The 24,369-nt window shown below is 42.4% G+C and overlaps 15 non-coding genes across 15 annotated transcripts; all 15 read left to right on the forward strand.

Annotated features, from left to right (window-relative positions):
- Positions 1-8,314: 8,314 nt before the first annotated feature.
- On the forward strand, positions 8,315-8,386 carry trnad-guc (transfer RNA aspartic acid (anticodon GUC)). Its single transcript has one exon. It is a non-coding gene; the product is annotated as a tRNA-Asp (tRNA).
- Positions 8,387-9,965: 1,579 nt separating this feature from the next.
- On the forward strand, positions 9,966-10,037 carry trnad-guc (transfer RNA aspartic acid (anticodon GUC)). Its single transcript has one exon. It is a non-coding gene; the product is annotated as a tRNA-Asp (tRNA).
- Positions 10,038-11,082: 1,045 nt separating this feature from the next.
- Positions 11,083-11,155, forward strand: trnav-cac (transfer RNA valine (anticodon CAC)). Its single transcript has one exon. It is a non-coding gene; the product is annotated as a tRNA-Val (tRNA).
- Positions 11,156-11,990: 835 nt separating this feature from the next.
- Positions 11,991-12,062, forward strand: trnad-guc (transfer RNA aspartic acid (anticodon GUC)). The gene has a single exon. It is a non-coding gene; the product is annotated as a tRNA-Asp (tRNA).
- Positions 12,063-12,528: 466 nt separating this feature from the next.
- Positions 12,529-12,601, forward strand: trnav-uac (transfer RNA valine (anticodon UAC)). The gene has a single exon. It is a non-coding gene; the product is annotated as a tRNA-Val (tRNA).
- A 507-nt stretch (positions 12,602-13,108) lies between these two features.
- On the forward strand, positions 13,109-13,181 carry trnav-cac (transfer RNA valine (anticodon CAC)). The gene has a single exon. It is a non-coding gene; the product is annotated as a tRNA-Val (tRNA).
- Positions 13,182-14,014: 833 nt separating this feature from the next.
- trnad-guc (transfer RNA aspartic acid (anticodon GUC)) lies at positions 14,015-14,086 on the forward strand. The gene has a single exon. It is a non-coding gene; the product is annotated as a tRNA-Asp (tRNA).
- A 466-nt stretch (positions 14,087-14,552) lies between these two features.
- trnav-uac (transfer RNA valine (anticodon UAC)) lies at positions 14,553-14,625 on the forward strand. The gene has a single exon. It is a non-coding gene; the product is annotated as a tRNA-Val (tRNA).
- Positions 14,626-15,132: 507 nt separating this feature from the next.
- On the forward strand, positions 15,133-15,205 carry trnav-cac (transfer RNA valine (anticodon CAC)). Its single transcript has one exon. It is a non-coding gene; the product is annotated as a tRNA-Val (tRNA).
- Positions 15,206-16,038: 833 nt separating this feature from the next.
- Positions 16,039-16,110, forward strand: trnad-guc (transfer RNA aspartic acid (anticodon GUC)). The gene has a single exon. It is a non-coding gene; the product is annotated as a tRNA-Asp (tRNA).
- A 466-nt stretch (positions 16,111-16,576) lies between these two features.
- Positions 16,577-16,649, forward strand: trnav-uac (transfer RNA valine (anticodon UAC)). Its single transcript has one exon. It is a non-coding gene; the product is annotated as a tRNA-Val (tRNA).
- Positions 16,650-17,156: 507 nt separating this feature from the next.
- Positions 17,157-17,229, forward strand: trnav-cac (transfer RNA valine (anticodon CAC)). Its single transcript has one exon. It is a non-coding gene; the product is annotated as a tRNA-Val (tRNA).
- A 4,394-nt stretch (positions 17,230-21,623) lies between these two features.
- trnad-guc (transfer RNA aspartic acid (anticodon GUC)) lies at positions 21,624-21,695 on the forward strand. The gene has a single exon. It is a non-coding gene; the product is annotated as a tRNA-Asp (tRNA).
- A 1,057-nt stretch (positions 21,696-22,752) lies between these two features.
- Positions 22,753-22,825, forward strand: trnav-cac (transfer RNA valine (anticodon CAC)). Its single transcript has one exon. It is a non-coding gene; the product is annotated as a tRNA-Val (tRNA).
- Positions 22,826-24,196: 1,371 nt separating this feature from the next.
- trnav-uac (transfer RNA valine (anticodon UAC)) lies at positions 24,197-24,269 on the forward strand. The gene has a single exon. It is a non-coding gene; the product is annotated as a tRNA-Val (tRNA).
- The last annotated feature ends 100 nt before the right edge of the window (positions 24,270-24,369 follow it).

A 24,369-nucleotide genomic window follows, 5' to 3' on the forward strand; every position in this document is an offset into this window, starting at 1 on the left:
CAAAGATATTTGATTTAAAAAGGCACAGGTATAAAAAACACATGATTAATAATATATGAGAAATATTTTCACTTATATTAATTATAGTTAAATCTCTAAGCAAGCAGTGTTTTTAGTTCAACAATGCATCCACTGCTTGTTTCAGTTGTCTCCCAACATGCTTGGGAATGATGATAACAAAGATTTTAGACTGTGCCGAAGAGGAGACAATAAGTAAAATCGACTTAAAATCAAAAATGATCCTTACCAATGCATTGTTGCATTTAATAATGATGTGTTAAGTGACATATCTGGTCACATGGCACAGTGTGTCAGACTCGACCCCCAGCTGTCAACATCCATTGCATGGAACCCAAAGTCAGTTTTGGTGGATGTCTGCATAGTTAATTGCACAGCAGTTAGTTTTTCCCTCACCTTTGAGAGTCTATACACATTTGGTCACACAGCCAGTAAGCCATCATATGCACAAGCAGAGTCAGAAGCAGCCAGTTAACCTTAAAATACTGATTGACACAAGATATGCTTTCAGGTGGAAAAACGCCTGCTGTAAAACCTCTGTGAATGCTTCAATAACTTATTTGAACTGGCAGTTCCTCTTCACTGTAGGTTTTTAGAAGCCTCTGGTCTGTTGAATACTGTAAGAAGAGCTCTGTGTGACCATCAATTTTTAATAAACAGTTGAGCGCTGTCCATGTAACACATACGTTGGTCCAAGGGAAAGACACATCACTGTCTAATGCTTTAAGCAATCTGGAGTAAAAAACTGAGAGACAATGAGATGAAGACATTCTGTGAGTCTATTGGCATCGACAAATAAAGGGAAGAAAGGAGAGCAGTCAAGCGACATTTGAAAAAGCATTTGCCCTGGACTTTGGAGTTGTCACCAGTATCCTTGGTCTCCCAACCAGTGGAGAAAGCATGAAGCAGAACTGGACCAGTCAGTTCTACTGCCATGTTTTTGACAGAGTTAGGCTCAGACAGAATTTTAGTAAAGTCAATGAGAATAGATTGTAGTGTAAATGTTGATATGCGACTGTAATGGGGCACAGGGCCTGATCATTCAATATTCTGTTGTACTTTTGGTCCAAAGCTTCCAGTAACTGAAATGACAACAATGATGTTCCACAGCTGCTCTTTGAGAATATTAACAAGGACAATGTTCAATCTATGAAAAACTTTTCCAACTAGATCTCTTGTCACCCGCAGACTGTTGAATACCTCCAGATAGTGGATGATGGGGATCATGTTTTTGCCAAGCTGTCCTTTGGCCATGAAATAGTCCCTCTATCACCATTTATATTTTCTGAGATCCCAATAATGTCTTTTCTGATTTGTTAAACTATCTTGCCATTTAATTCTCTGAATGGAAACGCTCCAACCCATTTAGAAAATAGATAAGGCATTAACAAAATGTATTCGAACCCTCAACATGGTGCTGCATGAAAACACTTTTTTTGTTGCAATCAGATGGAATGGGTTTGTGTTGATTAGTTTGGGACCATATCGCACACCTATTTACATATGTTTGCACTGCTGTTGTATTTCCCAGGGTGAACCAATAGCAACAAATCATGTCGGTCATCCCTCCATGTCCAAAGAAAGTGGTATGAATTTGTGTTTGAATAATTATTACTAAGGCTCAGTGTTAATTTTTGCAGCTATTTTTGATTTAGTCTTAGTCTTAGTCTTTTGACGAAAATGCATATTAGTTTTAGTCACATTTTAGTCATTTTTATCCTTCTTAGTTTTAGTCTAGTTTTAGTCGATGAAAACGAATTACATTTTAGTCTAGTTTTAGTCACATTTAATAGCCACATTAAACTCCTTTTCTTCTCTTCTCAGGCCCAGGGACCCTGTGTTGTGTCTAAAACTGACTAATAGTCTAGCTTGCAGTACTTAGGTTGTCCATTAGATATCCCTACCAGCATAGGTCTATAGCAGGGCTCGGCAACCTTTACTTACTTATTTTGCCCCCTCTTCCCCCAAATAAAATGTGTCTGGAGCCGTAAAACATATTAGATAACAAAGCTAATGAAGTTTAATATAAAATTATACTATACTAAACTATAGTTTGTTGCATTTACGAAATTATAGAACGACAATAAAGAAAACTCTTGAAAGTGTATTGCTGTTTGTACCTGTTACAACAAAGGAAAACACCAAACGCTTATGAAGAGAAGAAAATACACAGCCAAGTGTAGGCCTACTTTGAAATAAGTTTAAACACAGAACTATGTAGGGCTATTTGAGTCCTCCCAATATTTGTGGGAAATGTATGAAATAAGAAGAACCCTATTTTGAAATAAATAAAAACATATAGCTGCAGCCTAATAGCTTAAAAATATATATTTAGTTTTAAATGTGAAAACAAAAGGTGAGAGCAGGTCAGGCTGGAGGCAGACACAGAAACTGAAGCTCGGTACAAACCACCTGCAGCTTCTGCTCTGATCAAGAAGCTGCTGCGCTGATGTCTGAGCAGCTGAGACCAGAGAAACTCTGTGTTTTCACTGTTTCCACTGTTAAGAAGCAGCCGGTTCACGTGAACGAGCTCTGATCTTGTGTCTCTGAGCGAGTGAGCGGGGCGGGGGCGGAGCCTCGGGACCAGTGCGCTATCTGGGGCGCACACACACACACACACACACACACACACACACACACACACACACACAGACACACACAGACACACTCACTCGCCCGCTCCTGATACTTCATGACGGCCTGACACGATGATGTTTAAAAAAATTATTGTGACTTAGTCAACCACCAACATTTTCGTCTCGTCTCGTCAACGAAAGTTAAAATAGATTTAGTCATAGTTTTTATTTTTAAAGATCCGTTTTCGTTACGTCTTCGTCTCGTCTTCGTCATGGAAAAAAGATCGTTAACGAATATTTTTCGTCATAGTTTTCGTCAACGAAATTAACACTGCTAAGGCTAAAACCAACTATGCCAAACAAAGGTCGAAAGATGGCTGCGATTTTGACCTTTAGTCTGAACGAGTTGCCGAACGCTGCTGTAGTTTACAGTAAGGATGTCGAAGAAGACATCTTTAACTCGGTCAGAGCGCTGGTTGCCTGTTTGTTAATATTTCATGTTTACAATTCGCACAGAATTCAACAATGCACTTTCTCAGGTTATTTACCGCATGCAAAGTGTGAAGCAGATCAGATGAACGATTCGCAGGATATGCATTCCAGATAAGAGCAAAGAGACGTTTGTGGAAAAATTAGGAAGATATCTTTTTGCACACTTCCCATCCATTGTTAGCTTTCGCATTAGCAGTAGTGAGTCACACTGTAACTTATCATTCTGTTGTTAGAGCAATTTTTCTTATAAGGGCTAATGAGAGCAGTGGGAGTACAAAGACTTATCTCGGGTCTTGAGGAGTTGTAGCATTTATTAACTAAAAGTCTAAACTGAACATATATTTTATTGCTGTATTTCTTATGTCTAAATCTACCTTAGTCACCATGTAGCCTCACCCTCTCTCTGTTGCCTGTTTGTACGAACAAAACTGAACTACATATATACAATAGCTCTACTTGTGTAAAAATATTCTTTGCTGCTTGGTGCTGAACCAGAAAAATAAACAATGCATTCGTTGCTGGGTTGCTATTTTCAATTTTTTTCAGAGGTGGAATAGTGGTATGGCTAATGATGGATAGATGGATGAATTTGACTTGATCTATGTATTAGTAAAAGTTCAGTAGCTTGTAGTACACTAGCAGTGCTTCTAGAGGGCACAAGAAATGCAGGAGTGACAGAGCCAGATCCTCTCTGTGCGCCTCGCACTGCTGACCCCGGCTGTCGTGCAGAATTGGTGGAGCAGTCTCATTCACAGCAGCAGACAAAGCAGCAACATCAGGCAGTTCATCCGGGTATTGGGGCAGCTTTAACTATTGGCTATTTGGCTTGAGTAGAGGAGATTTTTGCAAACCATGAAAACGCTGTACATGCCCTCAACATTGAGGTCAGACTGCAATTCATGCAACTTTGCACCCGAATGATAATTATAATTTGCCACAAAGAATCCCTGCTTTTAGCTCCTTTCCCTGAACATGCATCAAGAGGCTTCTCAGTCATCCACATTTCAATAGTTGACCCCCCAGTAATTCTTACACTGACATTAAATCCATTATTTCAAACCTGTCCTAATTTTTTCACTTAGGGGAGAGCGGGGTAATGTGGGACATTTTTTACATTTGCTCCCCTCTAGGCGAGCTAAAATGATATATCAGTAAAATGTACACATTTCCCATTAATTCAGGATGTTTTCTAGCAATGGAAATGATCAGAATGTCTTCAGGACAAAGGGCAGTGAAAATATGATTGTTTTAAAAAAAGTTGTCTTGTGTCCCACTTTACCCCAGCTACGGGGTAAAGTGGTCCACTTACTTTTTCCACTTTAAAACTACCATAGTTAAAATCCTGACAGCTAGATTGACAACCACTAATATCGGACTAGTAACAGAATCATTGGGATTTGTCAATTAAGCACATTTATGATTATTATGATTCATGTGATTTCTTGCACACCCTAGCTTACCTGCACATTGTTTCTCTGTCCAATTGGTAGGGACAGGGATATTGATTTTCTCTGCATATTCAAATGCCAGTTCACGGCACTTAACTGGAGCAAGGCCATGGAACTGGTCAGCTAGTTGTTTCAAGAGTTTGGCAAGCTCCTCCTTCATCTCATCTGTGAATATTCTCTTTGCCTCAGCTACTGCACCCCAGGCTACTGATTTTACTTTCCCTTTCTCTTTTTTCTTTATGAATCTTTTGAGGGTTGTCTTATCAATATTTGTATCCCTTCCAGCTTTTCTTAAGGACTTCTTTCCTTGCATGACCTCAGCGGCTGCACTCTCCATCTCTGCGAGGGGTATTTGGCCACAGGTTGTCTTCCTGGTGTAGTTTCTTGGCATGATGGCTTTTCTAAAATGTTTATGACATTAAAAATAAAACATATATAATGTAATATAACACTAAAATATGTTTAAGACTAAACTTAACTTGTGCTTCATGGTGGGGTAAAGTGAGACACTGTCCCACTTTACCCAACAGCATTTGTCCCATTTTACCCCGAAGCCACAATTTTAGAAAAACAACATCTCTTAGCAATTCAGGCTAATCTTCAGCTAGCATCAATCACATGGTTTTATATGTTGGACGTTCACCAACATGTATGATATAATTTTTTCTACCTGAATCAATTTGTTTTGACACAACAGTTGATTAAGTTCAAAGCAAGAAAATTTACTTTTACATGCAAAAAAAAACATTTTTGTGAAAAAACATACTTACCACAGCACAAGCACCATCTTCTCCTTCATGGTAAGGGGGGAATGGGAGGGGCTTTTAAACATAATAATTAGGGATGCACCGATATGGAAATTCTTGGCCGATACCGATACCGATATTTAAAATAACCATCTGGCCGATAGCCGATACCGATACCGATATTTGTTTATTTTCTTTTTGTTGTTATTCATTGAAAAAAATGTCAGCCCTTCATCACTCTTATCTTTTAATGAGCACAGATTGAATCAGATTTATGAAACAATCTTTGATTTAACTAAACTTTATTTAACAGAGACATATTATGCCCATTTTACCGCAAGTTGAAATGGTTCCTTGGGATCTTAATGAAATGTCTGTAACATATTTTGGTCAAAATACCACAAGGGTAATTTAAAACAGCACCTTTTTACCCTGTCTAAAACAGCCCTGTTAAAGTATCATTAAAGAGAACGCTCTTCTCATTGATTTACGGTAGCAGTATTGCCCGTTTATTAGATGTGTTACGGCTTCTGTGTGTATGACGTATGTTGGGCAGAAATCACATCGCGTCAACACCCCCCGTGGCCCTTCGCGATGCTTGTTTTAATTAAACAGTCGGATTCCTCTGGTCCGCACCAGTTCTCAGTCAGCTGCTAGGCGCCAGCCGGAGGGTTCCCCCAGCGGTCGCCGTAGCTGAGGTGATCCGCGAGAAGGGCCCGACACGCGTCCAGAGTGGCCGCCGCTGACCGCGTACCCGGTCCCCTCCAACGGCCCGCCTTCCGCGCCGGCGATGGACACCGCCCCGCGGTACAAGAGAAAGAAAGCCCCCTCCACCAGTGACGCCGTGAGGTGCCACCGGATGAGGACCTCCCGGTGCCGCACACTGAGCCTCTGGCCACGGAGAGGAGGGCGACGGAGGGACTGCTCCCCCAGCCGCGACACGTGCCCAGCGGTTTTACCACAAATATGAACATTGGCCAATGATATCGGTGAAAGTCAAGTTTATTAGCGATAAGCCGATATCAGTAAACGAGGCGAATATCGGCCGCTACCGATGTTCGGCCGATAAATCGGTGCATCCCTAATAATAATCACATGACCACAAATGTGTTCCGTTGCCTAGATACAGGGAGTGTTTCACATCACCCGATGTCTCACATTACCCCGCTCTCCCCTACTAAAAAATATTTTACCCATTTTCTTTAAACGTTCCTCCATGTAAAAATGATCATAGACAGGGTCTCCACTAGGATCTGGATAATCATTCTTTTCTTAAAACAACACAGTTGTTCAAGTTTCAAAACGACTTCTCCTTGCCATTTCTCAACAACCCATCCTACCACATCATCAGTGAATGGATAACAATGATATCCTCCAAAACACTTCCCAAACATTTTAATGGGGCTGTGTGGAAATGAATCAGTCCCTCCTGGGGACGTGTTTCTTTTCTTAATATGAGCCAGTCTTACAAACATTTTCTCCATTGTTTATGCGAGGATTGATAGGTAAATGAACAATTACTTTATAGTTCTTGTCTGAAGATTAGGCTCTTTCCATAATGAGAGACAAAATATGTTATCAACATTTAGAGTGAATAATCAGTCAATTCTGTGTCTGGGCTCCGGATGTTTTTAGTCAAGTTCACCACACTGAGTGAGAGAGAAATATAAATATGAACTGATGATTATACAACACAGGGGAGAAAAATAATTACTGACAATTGAAAAACTAATAAATACATTACTTAATTATTTCAACTTCAGATTTTGAAATAATCAGTGCAATCATAAAATACAACTTGGACTTAATGTGAAAAAGTAAATGTTCACATCAAATGCAATTGATTTAACCCCAGGTCCTGCCTTTGACTTCTGAAAATCCAACTTGAGCCCTGGATGTTCCTCTGACTCCTTGAGTTCAGGGAACTAAGGAAATATTTCCCAAGAAATTAAGCAGATATATTTGATCAGGTTGAGCCAAAGTCCCTTTCTAGCCCCTATAGGCCCCTTATGAAGCACACTTACAGCTCTACCAATGTATTTACCAAAGTGGAAACCGCTCATTGTGATCACGCCTGTCAGATGCTAAATTGATAACAATGAGCGGTTGATTACTATAACCAAATTGCATAGTTTCTGTATGATGTACAAGAACGTGAGGGAAGGGTAAGGCAGTGTTTAAGATAAGGACAACATCACATTGTCCACTTGTGATGGACAATGCGCACACACAAGCACATAAAAAGTTTCGGCATTGCTCAGAATTCATCTCATCTCTCGCGCTGACACACACCGACACACGCACTCACACACACAAACTGTGTCATCAGACAAATGTAATAACTCAGACAGGAATTTGTAAACTTGGGGCAATGTATGGAGAGCAGGAGGAGATAGCTCGATTTGGTTGGATGTCTGCATTAAGAGGAGAGAGAAACAAAGTAAATTTCTGACAGATCTGTTAAAAACTTTTGGAGCCAAAAAATTAATAAAAGACCCAAATGAACACTGTAAGCGGACTACTTGATTACCATAACCAAATTAGTGAAACAGCATTTGCGATTTCTTTCCACAAGTGAGGCACTGTCCTCAAGAAGGACAAGGAGTGGAGTCCAGTACAAGGGCGGAGAGCCCCTCAGAAGCATCACATTTTGTAGTTTTTTTTATTCAACATATCCTATCTGACCAGGTCATATGTTGTGATCCCTAAGACAAGGCTGGAGGACATTGCCTGGGATAAAGGTCAAATGGACGACGTGGCTCAGCCCATGCCATTTAGGCCATTAAGGCCCAGTTGGGATCAGCATTCATCCCAAATGCAGATACTCCGAGCGTATATGAAACCTTTGCAAATTGATGGAACAGAAAGTTGCCAATGTAAGTCCTCGGTCCTTTTCAAAATCCAGTTTACTGAATAAGAAAGCCATTACAGCAAAAGATTTGTCATCATCCCCCAAACAAGAAGAGCACAATGTATTAAAAGTCAAAACAGCGCCACCTTTTTTGAGAAATGGCCGAGTTTTGCAGTGAAGCAGTCCTCGTTAGTATAGGGGCAAGTATCTCCGCCTGTCACGCGGAAGACCGGGGTTCGATTCCCCGACGAGGAGTCCATCTTTGTTTTCTGCTCAATCTTCACTACAGAGCAAATCAGAAGTAATGCTCCAGGATACAGCTCTCAAGGTTAGGCTTTCATAACAACAACACACTATCTGCCTGTTCTCTTTGAGAATGGGTCACATATTCCCACCATCAGATTGAGTCTAAACTGATGTTATTTGCTGGTTGCTTGCACGTAAGGCGTGTACCTCAACAGTGGTTGAGCCACTTGGTCACAGGTAACATTGAGCCCAGTTGGATTCAGTCCAGTTTTGAATCTCTCTTATGAAATCTCAAAGGACTCCTTGTAACAAATTCTTATCAATTGGATTTGGCTCTTCTCAGAAAAACAATTATGGGACCCAGTGGTTATGGTGTATTTTCCAGTATCGGGCCAAGGGGGATCATGCTATGTCTGTTTCTGTAGTGTAGTGGTTATCACAAACGGAATCAGCATTTGAGATTCTGAAATGCTTGCTGAACAGAAGACCAAGGTATGCTATGTAGCTAGTTGCTTCTTTTTGTGAGAGATTTGGGACAGTAAGCTATACTTTAGTTTTCACAAAGTACTCTATGTAACAAATTGCTAACATTTGGATATGGCTACTCTGATGAGAAAAACAAATGGGAGCCAACATGTATTTGTGGGTCAAGCAGAAGTGCCAGCTGAAATGTCAGTTTCTATAGTGTAGTGGTTATCACGTTCGCTTCACACGCGAAAGGTCCCCGGCTCGAAACTGGGCAGAAACATATTTTTGGGATGATGCTTTAGTCCAACTACTTGGTACCCAACTTCTGTGTCTCCATTTGATATACTGGGTTTCATAGAGTGTTGTTCCAAGGATCCATGAAGAAAATCACACTTGACTTTTTTTCACAGTGATTGTTTTTGCAGATCTGATCTGGTGGCAACATTGAGAACAATTTGGGATGGCAAGGCTCATTCCAGGGGTTTGAAAGGAGACACCAGCAAAGAAAAGAACCTCCCAAATGAAAGCAGCATTACAGATTCTGAACTGGTTGTGGATCAGAAGATCATGATCGCCTATGGTTCTTTGCTTTCTTCAGATCCAGAGGGACTCGCAGCCCCATGTGAAAGAAACTTAAGTTTGATAAGTTCTGTTCCACAAATGAGGCAGTGTCCTCAAGAGGGACCCAGCGTGCAGTCCAGTACAAGGGCTGAGAGCCCCTGGCAGAAGTATCACATTTTGTAGGTTTTTTTTCAACATATCCCATCTGACCAGGTCATACGTTGTGATCCCAAAGACAAAGCTGGAGGACTTTGCCTGCGATAAAGGTCAAGTGGACGACTTGGCTCAGCCCATGCCATTTAGGCTATTAAGGCCCAGTTGGATTCAGCATTTATGCCAATTGCAGATACTCTGAGCGTATATGAAACCATTGCAAATTGATCGAACACAAAGTTGCCAATGTAAGTCCTCAGTCCTTTTCAAAATCCAGTTTACTGGATAAGAAAGCCAGTACAGCAAAAGATTTGTCATCATCCCCCAAACAGGAAGAGTACAATGTATTAAAAGTCAGAACAGCGCCACCTTTTTTGAGAAATGGCCAAGTTTTGCAGTGAAGCAGTCCTCGTTAGTATAGTGGCAAGTATCTCCGCCTGTCACGCGGAAGACCGGGGTTCGATTCCCCGACGAGGAGTCCATCTTTGTTTTCTGCTCAATCTTCACTACAGGGAAAATCAGAAGTAATGCTCCAGGATGCAGCTCTCAAGGTTAGGCTTTGCTCCCATCCCCCATAACAACTGCCTTCAACTATTAATGTCTATACAGTGGTAACCGGATGACAACAACAACACACAACCTGCCTGTTCTCTTTGAGAATGGGTCACATATTCCCACCATCAGATTGAGTCTAAACTGATGTTATTTGCTGGTTGCTTGCACGTAAGGCGTGTACCTCAACAGTGGTTGAGCCACTTGGTCACAGGTAAGATTGAGCCCAGTTGGATTCAGTCCAGTTTTGAATCTCTCTTATGAAATCTCAAATGACTCCTTGTAACAAATTCTTATGAATTGGATTTGGCTCTTCTCAGAAAAACAATTATGGGACCCAGTGGTTAAGGTGTATTTTCCTGTATCGGGCCAAGGGGGATCATGCTATGTCTGTTTCTGTAGTGTAGTGGTTATCAAGTTCGCTTTACACGCGAAAAGTTCCCAGCTCGAAACTGGGCAGAAACAACTTCCTATGTCTCAACTATTTTCCAACAATGTGAGGTCAGAATGTTTTTGCAAATTTTTTTGTGACTCATAGCCACTCCGTTCGCCATTTCTGTCATTGAGTGTGATTTTGCAGATGCGGTGGCAAATTTGAGAAACACTAGGGATAGCCAACTCTACATTATTCTCAGTATGTTACTGCTCTGTCTGTCACACTCAAGCTCAAACCAAGTTCATGCAAGGCTCATCACAGAGGTTTGAAAGGAAACACGAGCAGAGAGAGGAACCTCCCAAACGGAAGCAGCATTTGAGATTCTGAAATGCTTGCTGAACAGAATTCCAAGGCATGCTATGTAGCTTGTTGCTTCTTTTTGTGAGAGATTTGGGACAGTAAGCTATACTTTAGTTTTCACAAAGTACTCTATGTAACAAATTGCTAACATTTGGATATGGCTACTCTAATGAGAAAAACAAATGGGAGCCAACATGTATTTGTGGGTCAAGCAGAAGTGCCAGGTGAAATGTCAGTTTCTGTAGTGTAGTGGTTATCACGTTCGCTTCACACGCGAAAGGTCCCCAGCTCGAAACTGGGCAGAAACATCTTTTTGGGATGATGCTTTAGTCCAACTACTTGGTACCCAACTTCTGTGTCTCCATTTGATATACTGGGTTTCATAGAGTGTTGTTCCAAGGATCCATGAAGAAAATCACACTTGACTTTTTTTCACAGTGATTGTTTTTGCAGATCTGGTGGCAACATTGAGAACAATTTGGGATGGCAAGGCTCATTCCAGGGGTTTGAAAGGAGACACCAGCAAAGAAAAGAACCTCCCAAATGAAAGCAGCATTACAGATTCTGAACTGGTTGTGGATCAGAAGATCATGATCGCCTATGGTTCTTTGCTTTCTTCAGATCCAGAGGGACTCGCAGCCCCATGTGAAAGAAACTTAAGTTTGATAAGTTCTGTTCCACAAATGAGGCAGTGTCCTCAAGAGGGACCCAGAGTGCAGTCCAGTACAAGGGCGGAGAGCCCCTGGCAGAAGCCTCATATTTTGTAGGTCTTTTTTCAACATATCCTATCTGACCAGGTCATATGTTGTGATCCCAAAGACAAAGCTAGAGGACTTTGCCTGCGATAAAGGTCAAGTGGACGACTTGGCTCAGCCCATGCCATTTAGGCTATTAAGGCCCAGTTGGATTCAGCATTCATCCCAATTGCAGATACTCTGAGCGTATATGAAACCATTGCAAATTGATCGAACACAAAGTTGCCAATGTAAGTCCTCAGTCCTTTTCAAAATCCAGTTTACTGGATAAGAAAGCCAGTACAGCAAAAGATTTGTCATCATCCCCCAAACAGGAAGAATACAATGTATTAAAAGTCAGAACAGCGCCATCTTTTTTGAGAAATGGCCGAGTTTTGCAGTGAAGCAGTCCTCGTTAGTATAGTGGCAAGTATCTCCGCCTGTCACGCGGAAGACCGGGGTTCGATTCCCCGACGAGGAGACCATCTTTGTTTTCTGCTCAATATTCACTACAGGGCAAATCAGAAGTAATGCTCCAGGATGCAGCTCTCAAGGTTAGGCTTTGCTCCCATCCCCCATAACAACTGCCTTCAACTATTAATGTCTATACAGTGGTAACCGGATGATAACAACAACACACAACCTGCCTGTTCTCTTTGAGAATGGGTCACATATTCCCACCATCAGATTGAGTCTAAACTGATGTTATTTGCTGGTTGCTTGCACGTAAGGCGTGTACCTCAACAGTGGTTGAGCCACTTGGTCACAGGTAACATTGAGCCCAGTTGAATTCAGTCCAGTTTTGAATCTCTCTTATGAAATCTCAAAGGACTCCTTGTAACAAATTCTTATCAATTGGATTTGGCTCTTCTCAGAAAAACAATTATGGGACCCAGTGGTTATGGTGTATTGTCCAGTATCGGGCCAAGGGGGATCATGCTATGTCTGTTTCTGTAGTGTAGTGGTTATCACGTTCGCTTTACACGCGAAAAGTCCCCAGCTCGAAACTGGGCAGAAACAACTTCCTATGTCTCAACTATTTTCCAACAATGTGAGGTCAGAATGTTCTTGCAAATTTTTTTTGTGACTCATAGCCACTCCGTTCGCCATTTCTGTCATTGAGTGTGATTTTGCAGATGCGGTGGCAAATTTGAGAAAAACTAGGGATGGCCAACTCTACATTATTCTCAGTATGTCAATGCTCTGTCTGTCACACTCAAGCTCAAACCAAGATCATGCAAGGCTCATCACAGAGGTTTGAAAGGAAACACGAGCAGAGAGAGGAACCTCCCAAACGGAAGCAGCATTTGAGATTCTGAAATGCTTGCTGAACAGAATTCCAAGGCATGCTATGTAGCTTGTTGCTTCTTTTTGTGAGAGATTTGGGACAGTAAGCTATACTTTAGTTTTCACAAAGTACTCTATGTAACAAATTGCTAACATTTGGATATGGCTACTCTAATGAGAAAAACAAATGGGAGCCAACATGTATTTGTGGGTCAAGCAGAAGTGCCAGGTGAAATGTCAGTTTCTGTAGTGTAGTGGTTATCACGTTCGCTTCACACGCGAAAGGTCCCCAGCTCGAAACTGGGCAGAAACATCTTTTTGGGATGATGCTTTAGTCCAACTACTTGGTACCCAACTTCTGTGTCTCCATTTGATATACTGGGTTTCATAGTGTTGTTCCAAGGATCCATGAAGAAAATCACACTTGACTTTTTTTCACAGTGATTGTTTTTGCAGATCTGGTGGCAACATTGAGAACAATTTGGGATGGCAAGGCTCATTCCAGGGGTTTGAAAGGAGACACCAGCAAAGAAAAGAACCTCCCAAATGAAAGCAGCATTACAGATTCTGAACTGGTTGTGGATCAGAAGATCATGATCGCCTATGGTTCTTTGCTTTCTTCAGATCCAGAGGGACTCGCAGCCCCATGTGAAAGAAACTTAAGTTTGATAAGTTCTGTTCCACAAATGAGGCAGTGTCCTCAAGAGGGACCCAGAGTGCAGTCCAGTACAAGGGCGGAGAGCCCCTGGCAGAAGCCTCATATTTTGTAGGTCTTTTTTCAACATATCCTATCTGACCAGGTCATATGTTGTGATCCCAAAGACAAAGCTAGAGGACTTTGCCTGCGATAAAGGTCAAGTGGACGACTTGGCTCAGCCCATGCCATTTAGGCTATTAAGGCCCAGTTGGATTCAGCATTCATCCCAATTGCAGATACTCTGAGCGTATATGAAACCATTGCAAATTGATCGAACACAAAGTTGCCAATGTAAGTCCTCAGTCCTTTTCAAAATCCAGTTTACTGGATAAGAAAGCCAGTACAGCAAAAGATTTGTCATCATCCCCCAAACAGGAAGAATACAATGTATTAAAAGTCAGAACAGCGCCATCTTTTTTGAGAAATGGCCGAGTTTTGCAGTGAAGCAGTCCTCGTTAGTATAGTGGCAAGTATCTCCGCCTGTCACGCGGAAGACCGGGGTTCGATTCCCCGACGAGGAGACCATCTTTGTTTTCTGCTCAATATTCACTACAGGGCAAATCAGAAGTAATGCTCCAGGATGCAGCTCTCAAGGTTAGGCTTTGCTCCCATCCCCCATAACAACTGCCTTCAACTATTAATGTCTATACAGTGGTAACCGGATGATAACAACAACACACAACCTGCCTGTTCTCTTTGAGAATGGGTCACATATTCCCACCATCAGATTGAGTCTAAACTGATGTTATTTGCTGGTTGCTTGCACGTAAGGCGTGTACCTCAACAGTGGTTGAGCCACTTGGTCACAGGTAACATTGAGCCCAGTTGAATTCAGTCCAGTTTTGAATCTCTCTTATGAAATCTCAAAGGACTCCTTGTAACAAATTCTTATCAATTGGATTTGGCTCTTCTCAGAAAAACAATTATGGGACCCAGTGGTTATGGTGTATTGTCCAGTATCGGGCCAAGGGGGATCATGCTATGTCTGTTTCTGTAGTGTAGTGGTTATCACGTTCGCTTTACACGCGAAAAGTCCCCAGCTCGAAACTGGGCAGAAACAACTTCCTATGTCTCAACTATTTTCCAACAATGTGAGGTCAGAATGTTCTTGCAAATTTTTTTTGTGACTCATAGCCACTCCGTTCGCCATTTCTGTCATTGAGTGTGATTTTGCAGATGCGGTGGCAAATTTGAGAAAAACTAGGGATGGCCAACTCTACATTATTCTCAGTATGTCAATGCTCTGTCTGTCACACTCAAGCTCAAACCAAGATCATGCAAGGCTCATCACAGAGGTTTGAAAGGAAACACGAGCAGAGAGAGGAACCTCCCAAACGGAAGCAGCATTTGAGATTCTGAAATGCTTGCTGAACAGAATTCCAAGGCATGCTATGTAGCTTGTTGCTTCTTTTTGTGAGAGATTTGGGACAGTAAGCTATACTTTAGTTTTCACAAAGTACTCTATGTAACAAATTGCTAACATTTGGATATGGCTACTCTAATGAGAAAAACAAATGGGAGCCAACATGTATTTGTGGGTCAAGCAGAAGTGCCAGGTGAAATGTCAGTTTCTGTAGTGTAGTGGTTATCACGTTCGCTTCACACGCGAAAGGTCCCCAGCTCGAAACTGGGCAGAAACATCTTTTTGGGATGATGCTTTAGTCCAACTACTTGGTACCCAACTTCTGTGTCTCCATTTGATATACTGGGTTTCATAGTGTTGTTCCAAGGATCCATGAAGAAAATCACACTTGACTTTTTTTCACAGTGATTGTTTTTGCAGATCTGGTGGCAACATTGAGAACAATTTGGGATGGCAAGGCTCATTCCAGGGGTTTGAAAGGAGACACCAGCAAAGAAAAGAACCTCCCAAATGAAAGCAGCATTACAGATTCTGAACTGGTTGTGGATCAGAAGATCATGATCGCCTATGGTTCTTTGCTTTCTTCAGATCCAGAGGGACTCGCAGCCCCATGTGAAAGAAACTTAAGTTTGATAAGTTCTGTTCCACAAATGAGGCAGTGTCCTCAAGAGGGACCCAGCGTGCAGTCCAGTACAAGGGCGGAGAGCCCCTGGCAGAAGCCTCATATTTTGTAGGTCTTTTTTCAACATATCCTATCTGACCAGGTCATATGTTGTGATCCCAAAGACAAAGCTAGAGGACTTTGCCTGCGATAAAGGTCAAGTGGACGACTTGGCTCAGCCCATGCCATTTAGGCTATTAAGGCCCAGTTGGATTCAGCATTCATCCCAATTGCAGATACTCTGAGCGTATATGAAACCATTGCAAATTGATCGAACACAAAGTTGCCAATGTAAGTCCTCAGTCCTTTTCAAAATCCAGTTTACTGGATAAGAAAGCCAGTACAGCAAAAGATTTGTCATCATCCCCCAAACAGGAAGAATACAATGTATTAAAAGTCAGAACAGCGCCATCTTTTTTGAGAAATGGCCGAGTTTTGCAGTGAAGCAGTCCTCGTTAGTATAGTGGCAAGTATCTCCGCCTGTCACGCGGAAGACCGGGGTTCGATTCCCCGACGAGGAGACCATCTTTGTTTTCTGCTCAATATTCACTACAGGGCAAATCAGAAGTAATGCTCCAGGATGCAGCTCTCAAGGTTAGGCTTTGCTCCCATCCCCCATAACAACTGCCTTCAACTATTAATGTCTATACAGTGGTAACCGGATGATAACAACAACACACAACCTGCCTGTTCTCTTTGAGAATGGGTCACATATTCCCACCATCAGATTGAGTCTAAACTGATGTTATTTGCTGGTTGCTTGCACGTAAGGCGTGTACCTCAACAGTGGTTGAGCCACTTGGTCACAGGTAACATTGAGCCCAGTTGAATTCAGTCCAGTTTTGAATCTCTCTTATGAAATCTCAAAGGACTCCTTGTAACAAATTCTTATCAATTGGATTTGGCTCTTCTCAGAAAAACAATTATGGGACCCAGTGGTTATGGTGTATTGTCCAGTATCGGGCCAAGGGGGATCATGCTATGTCTGTTTCTGTAGTGTAGTGGTTATCACGTTCGCTTTACACGCGAAAAGTCCCCAGCTCGAAACTGGGCAGAAACAACTTCCTATGTCTCAACTATTTTCCAACAATGTGAGGTCAGAATGTTCTTGCAAATTTTTTTTGTGACTCATAGCCACTCCGTTCGCCATTTCTGTCATTGAGTGTGATTTTGCAGATGCGGTGGCAAATTTGAGAAAAACTAGGGATGGCCAACTCTACATTATTCTCAGTATGTCAATGCTCTGTCTGTCACACTCAAGCTCAAACCAAGATCATGCAAGGCTCATCACAGAGGTTTGAAAGGAAACACGAGCAGAGAGAGGAACCTCCCAAACGGAAGCAGCATTTGAGATTCTGAAATGCTTGCTGAACAGAATTCCAAGGCATGCTATGTAGCTTGTTGCTTCTTTTTGTGAGAGATTTGGGACAGTAAGCTATACTTTAGTTTTCACAAAGTACTCTATGTAACAAATTGCTAACATTTGGATATGGCTACTCTAATGAGAAAAACAAATGGGAGCCAACATGTATTTGTGGGTCAAGCAGAAGTGCCAGGTGAAATGTCAGTTTCTGTAGTGTAGTGGTTATCACGTTCGCTTCACACGCGAAAGGTCCCCAGCTCGAAACTGGGCAGAAACATCTTTTTGGGATGATGCTTTAGTCCAACTACTTGGTACCCAACTTCTGTGTCTCCATTTGATATACTGGGTTTCATAGTGTTGTTCCAAGGATCCATGAAGAAAATCACACTTGACTTTTTTTCACAGTGATTGTTTTTGCAGATCTGGTGGCAACATTGAGAACAATTTGGGATGGCAAGGCTCATTCCAGGGGTTTGAAAGGAGACACCAGCAAAGAAAAGAACCTCCCAAATGAAAGCAGCATTACAGATTCTGAACTGGTTGTGGATCAGAAGATCATGATCGCCTATGGTTCTTTGCTTTCTTCAGATCCAGAGGGACTCGCAGCCCCATGTGAAAGAAACTTAAGTTTGATAAGTTCTGTTCCACAAATGAGGCAGTGTCCTCAAGAGGGACCCAGCGTGCAGTCCAGTACAAGGGCTGAGAGCCCCTGGCAGAAGTATCACATTTTGTAGTTTTTTTTTCAACATATCCCATCTGACCAGGTCATACGTTGTGATCCCAAAGACAAAGCTGGAGGACTTTGCCTGCGATAAAGGTCAAGTGGACGACTTGGCTCAGCCCATGCCATTTAGGCTATTAAGGCCCAGTTGGATTCAGCATTCATCCCAATTGCAGATACTCTGAGCGTATATGAAACCATTGCAAATTGATCGAACACAAAGTTGCCAATGTAAGTCCTCAGTCCTTTTCAAAATCCAGTTTACTGGATAAGAAAGCCAGTACAGCAAAAGATTTGTCATCATCCCCCAAACAGGAAGAGTACAATGTATTAAAAGTCAGAACAGCGCCACCTTTTTTGAGAAATGGCCGAGTTTTGCAGTGAAGCAGTCCTCGTTAGTATAGTGGCAAGTATCTCCGCCTGTCACGCGGAAGACCGGTGTTCGATTCCCCGACGAGGAGTCCATCTTTGTTTTCTGCTCAATCTTCACTACAGGGCAAATCAGAAGTAATGCTCCAGGATGCAGCTCTCAAGGTTAGGCTTTGCTCCCATCCCCCATAACAACTGCCTTCAACTATTAATGTCTATACAGTGGTAACCGGATGACAACAACTTCATAACAACAACACACAACCTGCCTGTTCTCTTTGAGAATGGGTCACATATTCCACCATCAGATTGAGTCTAAACTGATGTTATTTGCTGGTTGCTTGCACGTAAGGCGTGTACCTCAACAGTGGTTGAGCCACTTGGTCACAGGTAACATTGAGCCCAGTTGGATTCAGTCCAGTTTTGAATCTCTCTTATGAAATCTCAAAGGACTCCTTGTAACAAATTCTTATCAATTGGATTTGGCTCTTCTCAGAAAAACAATTATGGGACCCAGTGGTTATGGTGTATTTTCCAGTATCGGGCCAAGGGGGATCATGCTATGACTGTTTCTGTAGTGTAGTGGTTATCACTGTTGTGCAATAGTGCTTAAAAAGTGTTACCATAGAATGCTGTGCCTTTATGCACTCAATAAATTTAGTTATCAAAATAAAATATAAAACATTAATATTTAAAATATTAATATTAAATCATAACTTTAATTGGTTAAAGTTCTCGCGGGGCACCACCCTTCATAGAAGGGAAAAGATAGCCAATTTATTGATTAAGATCAGTCTCATTTAGATCTAGTTCAATTAGAAATCTCAATATTTGACCATTAAAGATTATATAATGAACAGGGAAGGCTATGGAGTTCTTAACAGTGTACTGTTGGCAAAATTCACTTATGCAATATTAATGAAATAACAATTGTGAAAGAAGAACATTTATTATGAACATAATAAAGTATAAAAACACAAATTACTAAACAATCAAACTAACTAATGACTAACTGACTAAATATGAGTGTGTGTGTGAATGTAAATTAGGGGCCTCCCAAAATGGCTGACCAAATTTCACACCTTTCTAGAATGCTTCAAAATGGTAGTTTATCCCCTAAAATAAGAGCCCCCCCCCCCTTTTTCTGAGGTTGCTTTACGGGGGTAGGGTTAACTAGGGGGAGACTATGCGTGTGTCTGTGTAGATGTTAATCAGATAATGCAAGAGTCAGAGAGACCTACAAAGGAGGCCTGTGAAGGGCCTAACTAACAATAACTTTCAAATAACTTGTTGCCACAATATCACACCACATATCAAACTTATAAACACACACCGATCAAATAAACAGTCTTGCTTAGCGTAGTATAATTATTAAGCCCAGATTATGTTACCAGTCCGAGAGAAAGGGGAAAAGAAGTTGCAGTCCAGTTCCAGTTCTGTGACGTCTCCTGGCTTTGTGGTCGTAGAGTTCTGCATTCGCGATTCTGTCGAGCCGTGTGCTCAGATGCTGGTTGAAGTTCTCCTGCAGGACATCGCGTCGCTACGAGGAGTTTTGTAGAGCTTGAAGGGCGAGGAGATTTCCTTGAGAGGGGTGAGCTGGGAGCTGCACCTCTGACCTCCGGTTGTGGTGGGAAGAGAAGATTAGGCTGGGGTAGCCAGGCCCTCTCCCCAGCAATGCAGGAGAAATGGCTGGAAAGCCCTGCTGTCCTCGGTGGGATGGGAGAAAGAGAGGCTGTAGCAGCCTTCCGCCCTCGGGAGGATTGGAGAAAGAGAGGCTGTAGCAGCCTTCCGCCCTCGGGAGGATTGGAGAAAGAGAGAGAGCCTTTGGGGAGACTTCTCCTTATATTGGCCCCGGTGACCTCACAGGTCTTGGACCAGAGTGACCAATAGGAGTGACCCTAGTGGTTCTTGACACCTTTGTGTGATATTGCCCAGATCCCAGGACATGCAGCATCCTGTTACATCCTCTGGGAGACTGAGTTCCTTGACTGTCTTAAGACAAAGGGAACATGTGGCACTCTGGGAGACTGAGTTCACTCCAGAACATGCGGCTTGCTCGCTTCAAGTTTGACTGAAGGGAGGCCTGTGGTTTGCACAAAAACCATGTCCCACCATCACGTTCGCTTTACACGCGAAAAGTCCCCAGCTCGAAACTGGGCAGAAACAACTTCCTATGTCTCAACTATTTTCCAACAATGTGAGGTCAGAATGTTCTTGCAAATTTTTTTTGTGACTCATAGCCACTCCGTTCGCCATTTCTGTCATTGAGTGTGATTTTGCAGATGCGGTGGCAAATTTGAGAAAAACTAGGGATGGCCAACTCTACATTATTCTCAGTATGTCACTGCTCTGTCTGTCACACTCAAGCTCAAACCAAGATCATGCAAGGCTCATCACAGAGGTTTGAAAGGAAACACGAGCAGAGAGAGGAACCTCCCAAACGGAAGCAGCATTTGAGATTCTGAAATGCTTGCTGAACAGAAGACCAAGGCATGCTATGTAGCTTGTTGCTTCTTTTTGTGAGAGATTTGGGACAGTAAGCTATACTTTAGTTTTCACAAAGTACTCTATGTAACAAATTGCTAACATTTGGATATGGCTACTCTAATGAGAAAAACAAATGGGAGCCAACATGTATTTGTGGGTCAAGCAGAAGTGCCAGGTGAAATGTCACTTTCTGTAGTGTAGTGGTTATCACGTTCGCTTCACACGCGAAAGGTCCCCAGCTCGAAACTGGGCAGAAACATCTTTTTGGGATGATGCTTTAGTCCAACTACTTGGTACCCAACTTCTGTGTCTCCATTTGATATACTGGGTTTCATAGAGTGTTGTTCCAAGGATCCATGAAGAAAATCACACTTGACTTTTTTTCACAGTGATTGTTTTTGCAGATCTGGTGGCAACATTGAGAACAATTTGGGATGGCAAGGCTCATTCCAGGGGTTTGAAAGGAGACACCAGCAAAGAAAAGAACCTCCCAAATGAAAGCAGCATTACAGATTCTGAACTGGTTGTGGATCAGAAGATCATGATCGCCTATGGTTCTTTGCTTTCTTCAGATCCAGAGGGACTCGCAGCCCCATGTGAAAGAAACTTAAGTTTGATAAGTTCTGTTCCACAAATGAGGCAGTGTCCTCAAGAGGGACCCAGCGTGCAGTCCAGTACAAGGGCTGAGAGCCCCTGGCAGAAGTATCACATTTTGTAGTTTTTTTTTCAACATATCCCATCTGACCAGGTCATACGTTGTGATCCCAAAGACAAAGCTGGAGGACTTTGCCTGCGATAAAGGTCAAGTGGACGACTTGGCTCAGCCCATGCCATTTAGGCTATTAAGGCCCAGTTGGATTCAGCATTCATCCCAATTGCAGATACTCTGAGCGTATATGAAACCATTGCAAATTGATCGAACACAAAGTTGCCAATGTAAGTCCTCAGTCCTTTTCAAAATCCAGTTTACTGGATAAGAAAGCCAGTACAGCAAAAGATTTGTCCTCATCCCCCAAACAGGAAGAATACAATGTATTAAAAGTCAGAACAGCGCCATCTTTTTTGAGAAATGGCCGAGTTTTGCAGTGAAGCAGTCCTCGTTAGTATAGTGGCAAGTATCTCCGCCTGTCACGCGGAAGACCGGGGTTCGATTCCCCGACGAGGAGACCATCTTTGTTTTCTGCTCAATATTCACTACAGGGCAAATCAGAAGTAATGCTCCAGGATGCAGCTCTCAAGGTTAGGCTTTGCTCCCATCCCCCATAACAACTGCCTTCAACTATTAATGTCTATACAGTGGTAACCGGATGACAACAACTTCATAACAACAACACACAACCTGCCTGTTCTCTTTGAGAATGGGTCACATATTCCCACCATCAGATTGAGTCTAAACTGATGTTATTTGCTGGTTGCTTGCACGTAAGGCGTGTACCTCAACAGTGGTTGAGCCACTTGGTCACAGGTAACATTGAGCCCAGTTGAATTCAGTCCAGTTTTGAATCTCTCTTATGAAATCTCAAAGGACTCCTTGTAACAAATTCTTATCAATTGGATTTGGCTCTTCTCAGAAAAACAATTATGGGACCCAGTGGTTATGGTGTATTTTCCAGTATCAGGCCAAGGGGGATCATGCTATGTCTGTTTCTGTAATGTAGTGGTTATCACGTTCGCTTTACACGCGAAAAGTCCCCAGCTCGAAACTGGGCAGAAACAACTTCCTATGTCTCAACTATTTTCCAACAATGTGAGGTCAGAATGTTCTTGCAAATTTTTTTTGTGACTCATAGCCACTCCGTTCGCCATTTCTGTCATTGAGTGTGATTTTGCAGATGCGGTGGCAAATTTGAGAAAAACTAGGGATGGCCAACTCTACATTATTCTCAGTATGTCACTGCTCTGTCTGTCACACTCAAGCTCAAACCAAGATCATGCAAGGCTCATCACAGAGGTTTGAAAGGAAACACGAGCAGAGAGAGGAACCTCCCAAACGGAAGCAGCATTTGAGATTCTGAAATGCTTGCTGAACAGAATTCCAAGGCATGCTATGTAGCTTGTTGCTTCTTTTTGTGAGAGATTTGGGACAGTAAGCTATACTTTAGTTTTCACAAAGTACTCTATGTAACAAATTGCTAACATTTGGATATGGCTACTCTAATGAGAAAAACAAATGGGAGCCAACATGTATTTGTGGGTCAAGCAGAAGTGCCCGGTGAAATGTCAGTTTCTGTAGTGTAGTGGTTATCACGTTCGCTTCACACGCGAAAGGTCCCCAGCTCGAAACTGGGCAGAAACATCTTTTTGGGATGATGCTTTAGTCCAACTACTTGGTACCCAACTTCTGTGTCTCCATTTGATATACTGGGTTTCATAGTGTTGTTCCAAGGATCCATGAAGAAAATCACACTTGACTTTTTTTCACAGTGATTGTTTTTGCAGATCTGGTGGCAACATTGAGAACAATTTGGGATGGCAAGGCTCATTCCAGGGGTTTGAAAGGAGACACCAGCAAAGAAAAGAACCTCCCAAATGAAAGCAGCATTACAGATTCTGAACTGGTTGTGGATCAGAAGATCATGATCGCCTATGGTTCTTTGCTTTCTTCAGATCCAGAGGGACTCGCAGCCCCATGTGAAAGAAACTTAAGTTTGATAAGTTCTGTTCCACAAATGAGGCAGTGTCCTCAAGAGGGACCCAGCGTGCAGTCCAGTACAAGGGCTGAGAGCCCCTGGCAGAAGTATCACATTTTGTAGTTTTTTTTTCAACATATCCCATCTGACCAGGTCATACGTTGTGATCCCAAAGACAAAGCTGGAGGACTTTGCCTGCGATAAAGGTCAAGTGGACGACTTGGCTCAGCCCATGCCATTTAGGCTATTAAGGCCCAGTTGGATTCAGCATTCATCCCAATTGCAGATACTCTGAGCGTATATGAAACCATTGCAAATTGATCGAACACAAAGTTGCCAATGTAAGTCCTCAGTCCTTTTCAAAATCCAGTTTACTGGATAAGAAAGCCAGTACAGCAAAAGATTTGTCATCATCCCCCAAACAGGAAGAATACAATGTATTAAAAGTCAGAACAGCGCCATCTTTTTTGAGAAATGGCCGAGTTTTGCAGTGAAGCAGTCCTCGTTAGTATAGTGGCAAGTATCTCCGCCTGTCACGCGGAAGACCGGGGTTCGATATCCCGACGAGGAGACCATCTTTGTTTTCTGCTCAATATTCACTACAGGGCAAATCAGAAGTAATGCTCCAGGATGCAGCTCTCAAGGTTAGGCTTTGCTCCCATCCCCCATAACAACTGCCTTCAACTATTAATGTCTATACAGTGGTAACCGGATGATAACAACAACACACAACCTGCCTGTTCTCTTTGAGAATGGGTCACATATTCCCACCATCAGATTGAGTCTAAACTGATGTTATTTGCTGGTTGCTTGCACGTAAGGCGTGTACCTCAACAGTGGTTGAGCCACTTGGTCACAGGTATAATTGAGCCCAGTTGGATTCAGTCCAGTTTTGAATCTCTCTTATGAAATCTCAAAGAACTCCTTGTAACAAATTCTTATCAATTGGATTTGGCTCTTCTCAGAAAAACAATTATGGGACCCAGTGGTTATGGTGTATTTTCCAGTGTCGGGCCAAGGGGGATCATGCTATGTCTGTTTCTGTAGTGTAGTGGTTATCACGTTCGCTTTACACGCGAAAAGTCCCCAGCTCGAAACTGGGCAGAAACAACTTCCTATGTCTCAACTATTTTCCAACAATGTGAGGTCAGAATGTTCTTGCAAATTTTTTTTGTGACTCATAGCCACTCCGTTCGCCATTTCTGTCATT

Source organism: Pleuronectes platessa, chromosome 2, assembly GCF_947347685.1.
Source record: "Pleuronectes platessa chromosome 2, fPlePla1.1, whole genome shotgun sequence".
NCBI classification, from domain to species: Eukaryota; Metazoa; Chordata; class Actinopteri; order Pleuronectiformes; family Pleuronectidae; genus Pleuronectes; species Pleuronectes platessa.